General features: G+C 31.3%; 1 long non-coding RNA gene across 1 annotated transcript; it reads left to right on the top strand.

Moving 5' to 3' along the window:
• Positions 1-386: 386 nt before the first annotated feature.
• LOC131611989 (uncharacterized) lies at positions 387-2,928 on the top strand. Its single transcript, XR_009287254.1, has 3 exons — positions 387-503; positions 601-701; positions 832-2,928. It is a non-coding gene; the product is annotated as an uncharacterized LOC131611989 (long non-coding RNA).
• The last annotated feature ends 4,972 nt before the right edge of the window (positions 2,929-7,900 follow it).

The following is a 7,900-nucleotide window of genomic DNA, read 5'->3' on the forward strand; positions in this document are numbered from 1 at the left end:
TAAGACAAAAAAATTTTAAACCATCATAAAATAGATACACAGTACAGATACTTGCTACGATTGTAAAATTGTCACAATACAGACATCACAAGCAATAAAACCATCGCAAATGCAAATGCAAAAAATGCTTTAAATAATATTTTTCTTAGTATAATATATATATATATATATATATATATATATATATATATATATATATATATATATATATATATATATATATATATATATATATATATTACAAAAAGAGTCGAGTGATCAAATTGAATGAGCAAAGGCCAACTACAACTTATGGATATAATTAGAAGACATTTAATAATAATTTTAATTTAATAAAATATTTTGATGAATATAACAAAGAATTAAATATTTTTAGATTATAAAATGACCAAACAAATTAATGATTACATGAAAATGAGAAAAAAATATGACTATAGTTCTCAAATTTATATACATTCTCATCCTATTTATTTATCTACTTCTTGTGGTAAATGGAGTCAAAGGTAAGTGTTTTTCTCATCAAACTTAAATTTTATTAGTTATGTTATACACAATATATCATCCCACTTCAATAACATTATTTAGTGTTTTAAATTATAGTATCTCGCAAATGTAAAACAAACTTCGATTGTAAAGATTATTGTGTCTCACCTGCACTTTCCCTGTGCATTTGGATGAAATGTTATTGTGTTATTTAACCAGTTAAGTAAACACATAATTTTGTTACTTCTAAACTTTTAAGTTTTATTTAAACGTGTTTGTTAGTTGTTGCTCTTATAATTTCTTGCATAATGCAACTTTTTTCTCTGACCTTAAATTTCTTTCATGCAGGAGAGTATATATATCATGCAACAGTTTATATCATTGTTTTTGCAACTTACTTGTCTCTAAATATTTACACCCGTTTTACAAAATAGTTATCTATAAATATTTACTTCTTTTCAAAACTACTAGATGGTTATGATGATGTAAAACGATTATGATTTTTTTATTATGATTATGATTATGTAAAGTAAGCATCTATCATTTATTTTATACTATTACGATTAAGTGATTTAACTTGGTTGAAAAACAACTTTACTTAAGTTTAGTCGACGAGGTATCATGGTGTTATTGAAAGCGCGCCACTTTTTTTCCAGGGATATAGAGCTAGAAATTTTGAGTAGTCGGATAAATAAATATAAGAGAAATGCTAACAACACTCTCTTTTGAACACTCTCTCAAATACTTACTTTCTTATTGGTTGAAACATGTGTGGGTCCTACTGCTTTATGTGGGACCTATTTTCAAAATGAGGGACTCACACATGTTTCAACCAATAAGAAAGTGAGTGCTTGAGAGAGTGTTCAAAAGAGAGTGTTGCTAGCACTCCTCTAAATATAATATTTCATTTTCAAGATATAAATTTATATCATAATTGTTCTCTACGATTTTTTATGTTTTGAAAATTTTGAATGATTTTCTCATTTTCAACATCAACACAGATATCTTTTTCAATGTAAGTAACTGAGCAATCATTTAACCATTCATTACCCATGCAATTTCACATCTGATTCTTGATAATATTCATAGCAGAGAAAGCTCTTTCAGCTATTGCAACTGCCATTAGAAATATCAAAGATAACTTTAAAAGAAAATATACCAACAGATACACAACATATTTTTTGGTCTATACGGGCTTGATAGAAAGATCATTAATCCCCTATAATTTTGAAAATTCAATGTTAGAGCATTAATCTAAGAAATGGTTTTCCAACTGACAATCTAGTGCCAATAACTCAACTTGGGAAAACATGAAAGTATAAAATTGAGCTAAATGAATTAACCTCTCCTTATCAAACACAGAAAATGAACTTCTCGAACTTAAACATGCTACACAAAGGAACAACTCAGTATTCACTTCAGTAAAATGATTATTCAACTCTTGAAGTTGTCGATCAATCACTTCATAAAACAATTGAACTTGAAAATTATGTAAATTAGATACTTTCTCCATTTTTCGCTTTGACTTTTTTTATGATGTTTGAAAAGTGTCATCCATATTTGAAATGTCAATATCATTATCCTCACAAAATGAAACATCATTCAACAAAGAATCCCAGCCATTATCTCTTATATCTTGAAGCCTTATTTTGGATACTTTTACTAACTTCATAGCATTTACATTATCTTGACCGCTTCTTTGTAATGCTTGAGATAAATCATGTGTAATTCCTATAAAAAATTTCATCAAGTGAAAGATGAAAATAAATTCAAAAGATTGCATATAATTCATTAGAATTAGTGCTTCACCTTTTTTTATCCAAATCCATATCATCTTCCTCAACCATTTCTAACACACCAATCATACAAGAGAATAGAGAAACTATACTAAGTAATGTACCTTAATGTGAGCTTCATCTTGTTTCCCCTGTGTCATACCCTAATTTTTGACCCCCCCTGAGATGTCACATCATTTAAACATCTCAACTATTCTATCAACTCAAAGCAGACACCCAGGGCAGTCACTTGTTCACCAAGTACTCAAATCAGGGTTTCAAGTCAGGAGGTTCCAGCAAAATAACAATCCAAAATGGAAGTGATCCTCAACACAAGCATATGGCTCAAGATGTTTCATTCATCCACCTATGATCTTCAATATCAAGGCATCAAGCCTAAAGTCTATCAAAGTCACCAAATTAGGGTTTTAGGCCCATCAGGGACTGAAGTCAGGACTTTCATTTGGGAAGACTCACAAAGCTTCAAAAGATGATTCAAAAAGCTCAAACATATTCAAATTATTCCTACATTCATATCCAATGGAAGATGTACTTCAATTCAAGTTCAACAACTCCTAATTTCATCTGGTCCACAATTAGGGTTTTTTGACCTAATTCACATGGAGAGTTGACCTTTTACCAGGACAAGATCCCATGGCTCAAATCATAGCTCAAGAACTTCCATTGCCTCATTATAATCCCTACACAACATTCATTTTAGGAGGAAAGCTTGATTCATTTAAAATCTCCAAGAACACAGTTCATTTGGAAAAAGTCAACTGTTGGAGATCACCTTTGACTTTTTGGAATTTTAGTCAACTATGGACTTTTAGGGATCAAAATCAGCAACATATGATTATTAAAGTCATTTGATCAAAGAAATTCAAAAAAATCAATCAAAGATCAAAAAGTCAACAAAAGTCAAAGTAGGAAATTTCAAATACTTAGATTTTTTTCTAAGTGTTTTTAAGCATTTTTGTCCAAACTTCATGGGCAGATAACTTAAATTTTCAAGTACAAACTGAAGAAAAAACTACCAACTTGAAAGTTGTAGATTTTGATCCAATAAACAACATTGTCACATATAAAATGTCTTCAAAAAATCAACCATTTGAGAGATATGGGCTCACAAAGTTCTTGAAAAAAAATACTTAAGTGTAAAAAAATCCCTAGTTTTTCTCAAACTTCACGACCAATTTTCACCAAGTTCCCAAATAATTTTGAGGAAACACAAAACAGGTGAATTGAATTAAATCATTTAAGCTTTCCAAAAAAGTCTTGGATCATCTCTTAATTCAAATTTGGCAAGAAGTTATGCATGATCAAAGTAAGGCATTCAAAGTAGGATTTCAAGGCATGACCAAATATGCATTTGGTCAAATTTATGCAAATGCCTCTACTAATTGGTGCATCATAACTCAAAATATATCAGAAGATATTGGATGGAATCATTTGAATCATTGCATCAAGATTGTAGAATATTCAAAAATTCAAAACCATGTGATTATGTAATAATTACAAATAGGAATTTATGGCAAATGGTGATTCATCAAAGGAATCTTCTCAAGACCAATTATAATTCTTCTACATATCAGAATTGAGCCATAAGATCATATGGAATCAATTTTTAGGGCTTGGGATCAATTGGAATCAAAATGCCATCACTGCATTTTTGGATATTTCATATTTTCTTCAATACTAAGTTTCACAAAAGTGACCTCATCAAGCTCACCTCACTCTCTCAAGAAATCAGATCTTTTGCCTATAAATAGAAGGCTCACTTTCAGTTCAAATCACACCAAAGCAACTTCAATACTTGCTTTCTTCAAATTCTCCCTCTTTTACTCATTTTTCAAAAGTTCATGGAGTGAAGAAGTCAATTCTTCAAACCAGAGCTTATTCATTGAAAGTGAGTTTTATAACATCTCAAGGGCATTGAGTGGAAGTTATCCAAGCCCTCCTTGGAGCTCTGTAGTAGCTGGATCAGCATGGTCACTTTCAACTTGGAGCTTAAGCAAGTGGAGTCGAGTTGAAGAATTCAGAGGGTGTCATTCCAATTGGAGTGCATCAACATCTTCCTTAGGGTGTTAGAAAGCTATCTAGATGTCTGCAACACATCTGTAACATCATAATCATCATCTTCCATTTTCACTTGGAGCTTGAGCAACTGGAGTTGATCATAGCAATTCAGGGTGATTAAAGGTGAATTAAAGATCCCTTTAGCATCACTGAGGTACCAGGAAGCTTTCGCAATCATCAAATCATTGCTAGAAACCCTCTACCATAACCATCGACCTTCAGTTTCAGAGGTAGGTTCTCAAACTCTAACTCTCTTATTCTTGTATCTATTTCATCAAAGCTTGATACCAGTTTGTTCAGCATCATGAGAGGATCAAAAGCCCTTATTCATCATTCATTTATTCATCACGTGCATCATTTAATTTTATTTTTAAATTTCTAGGGTTCTTCATGTTTTCTGGGAAATTAAATAGTTGTAGTTAATATAAATGCACGTTAGTTACATATCTGGAATGGTGAGGAAGTTTAGAACAATTTTTATGTTTGATTCATCAAGTTTGGTTGAGAATTGATAGAGTTCAGAAATTCAAATTCTCACGAGCTCAAGGTTGAAGACGACCATGGCGCGTGTTTTTGAATTTTCTAGAAAAAGTGAAAAATATAATAAAATGGAATGGATGCTATGATAAGACATGCGCGTGACTCAGTTGGTTATGTTTTTGAGTGGTGATCTCAAGGTCACGAGTTCAAACCCTTGGAGGGCCAAACCTATTTTTTAACCACCAGTTTCTTTCATGTTTTTTACAAACTTTATTCAATTAATTCACCTATCAAATTTAATCATTTTTAATTGATTTTTCACACACTAATAATTTATTATACCTATTTTATGAATATCCAAAAAAATCACAAAAAATATTATTTATTTGATATATTTTTATTAGGTTTAAAATGGTATATTTTTAAGTATTTTTAATACTTTAAAAAGATTATGTTTTTCTTTTGATTTAAAAAAAAAAAACTAATCTCTTGTAAATATTTTTGTGAACAAACCTTGATCATTTAGGTCTTAATTAAGGGTAGACATTGTGTCTTACCTTGATTTGTTTATTTTTGTCATTTTACAACTGTTTTTCAAACTCTCGATTAAGTAGACGATTAGGGTTTTCAATCAACAAAACCCTACATCCTTCAACCAAAGATCAACCTTTTCATTCAAATAAATCAATGGGCCTCTAATAGAGTGTAAGTCCCAACTCCTTTTTTTCATTCTTTCTTCAATTCAAATCAATTTCTTTCCAATCAAACAATTTCAAACAACATCATTCTTTCAAATGTTTTTCATAAATAGTAAAATCAATTCATTTTGGGAATCTTGATTTTTAAAAGAGTGTAAGACCTAACCCTTTTTTGTTTTTCTACATACTTGTCTATTTTAAAACCTTGTCTTCTGTACAAAACTCTCTCACCTATTTTAAATCTCTGGTACTAGGAGGGACATTATTCCCGGTGAAACGGATCCTAGACCATTTGGGCCCTGTTCTGAGGTATAAGTCCCAGGCCTTTTCTTCTTCTATTTTCATTTGTTTTTCAAAACAAAACTCTGATACTAAGAGGGACATTATTCCCGGTGAAGCTGCTCTTAGACCTTTGGGCCCCTCTTCTGAGGTATAAGCCCCAAACTTCAATTCTTCTGTTTTCAAACTCTTAAACCGTTTTCAATCAAATTTCAATTCAATCTTTCAATCTATTTTCAATTCAATTTTTCAATCTATTTTCAATTCAATCTTTCAATCTGTTTTCAATTCAATCTTTCAATTGTTTTCATTCAATCTTTCAACTGTTTTCAAATCAGCTTCTCATCTATTTTCAATTCAAAATTAATGGGCTTCTCCTTAAGTATAAGTCCCAAGCCTTCTTTCTCATCTAGGATTCTTGGGCCTCTATTATAGTATAAGACCTAACACCTTTTGTTCATACAGTAAATAAATGGGCTTTCTCCTTGAGCTATAAAACCCAACACCTTTTATGTTCTTTTCAATAAAACATTCAACTGTCTTTCAATAAAACATTCAACTATTCAATAAGGCTTTGTACATACATCCTGGGCCTCCTCTTCACCCTGGTAAGTGTTTATAGCTTTCATTTACTGCTTTAAATAATTTTGTCAAATATATACTGTAAATATATATACTATTTAGATTTACGTTAGAGAAAACCCTTAGGACAGATAAACAAGTATATATATTATAGGACTATGACTTGGGATTGAGGATTACTTCCCGGTAAAGCGTCTCCGGATTAGAATAACATAGATTCTTGCCACAAGATGAATTAACTCGGTGAAACATCTTGAAAACCCTTAGATCAACAATAGGGTACATCCACCCAAGAGGAATTATTCTCGGTGAAACCTCTTACCCCTTTGCTTAGAGCCAAATTAGTCGAGCCAACATAGCTTTCTCTTATGCTATAACAAGGACCCTCGATGACCCTCAATGACCCAACTACTTTATTAGCTTTCATCCTATGGGTATATGCTACAAAATCAGAATAAAACCAAAACGCGGTTGCAACAAAACAAAAATAAAGGAATTGTGAATGTCACAAAATCTAAAACATGAACAATCACTACAAGAAATTTTCCATTTTGCAACACATAAATTGTGACCCTTTGAAAAAACCGCCCTAATTTCCTATTTGCAACAGTTGTCGCGACAGTTATGTTCAACTGCCTCAAATTTTTTAACACAAATGAATAAATCCTTATTCAAAATACCATATATAGTGGCTACTGGCTACGACGGTTCAATTCACTGTCCTTTATTATAGAATAAAATATTATTTGTTTAATCCCACTAGGTTTTCAGAAGAGCTAAAACAGTTCTCCTCCTTCCTGAGCATGAAACCTTTGTATCACTTCCATTCTCTTATGAAAACACACTTGAAACACAAAAAACATTTTTTTCCTTCAAAATCCCAGAGTCTTCACCTTCTCCTTTATCTCTCCATCTTCGGTCTCACCCTTTTCTTCTTTTAAAAAATGCAGAACACTTTTTCCTGGCTTCTTCCTTCAAAGTCATAGAGTCGCCGCACCTTTTTCTTATCTCTCCATCTTCGGCCCCTCCCATCTCCTTTTCAAAAACACAACTTTGGTTTCGATTACGATTCTAACATTTTTCTCATAAAACTCTTAAGGATTATTGTAAACCCTAAAATTTCATCATTGTTCAAATCGCAATTAAATTCTCATATTCATTAATGGCCTCACATATTCAAATCTTCATTATAATCATGTTTTGATTTTTAGGTAAACAAAAGGAAGCAAGAAACTTTATAGCTTAGAGAAGTTCTGAAGGAAGCGTTAAAATCTATGTCAGGTGCTAGTTGGTTTTTCAATTTTTGAATTTATTATTTTTGAATTTATATTTTTTATATTGTTTTGTGTTAGAACAAGAATTGTTCTGATCAATTATCTTAGTTTTGATGATAACAATAAAATGAATTTTGCTTAAGATAATATGGTACTCTAATCCAATGCAATTTCCTTTTCAGGAAATATATAAAGAGTATGCATAATTCAGCGCTCAGAAGCTTTGTCTCAAAGGGTTCAGCATGCAACA

The sequence above is a fragment of the Vicia villosa genome, linkage group LG6 (genome assembly GCF_029867415.1).
Source record: "Vicia villosa cultivar HV-30 ecotype Madison, WI linkage group LG6, Vvil1.0, whole genome shotgun sequence".
Classification (NCBI taxonomy): Eukaryota; Viridiplantae; Streptophyta; class Magnoliopsida; order Fabales; family Fabaceae; genus Vicia; species Vicia villosa.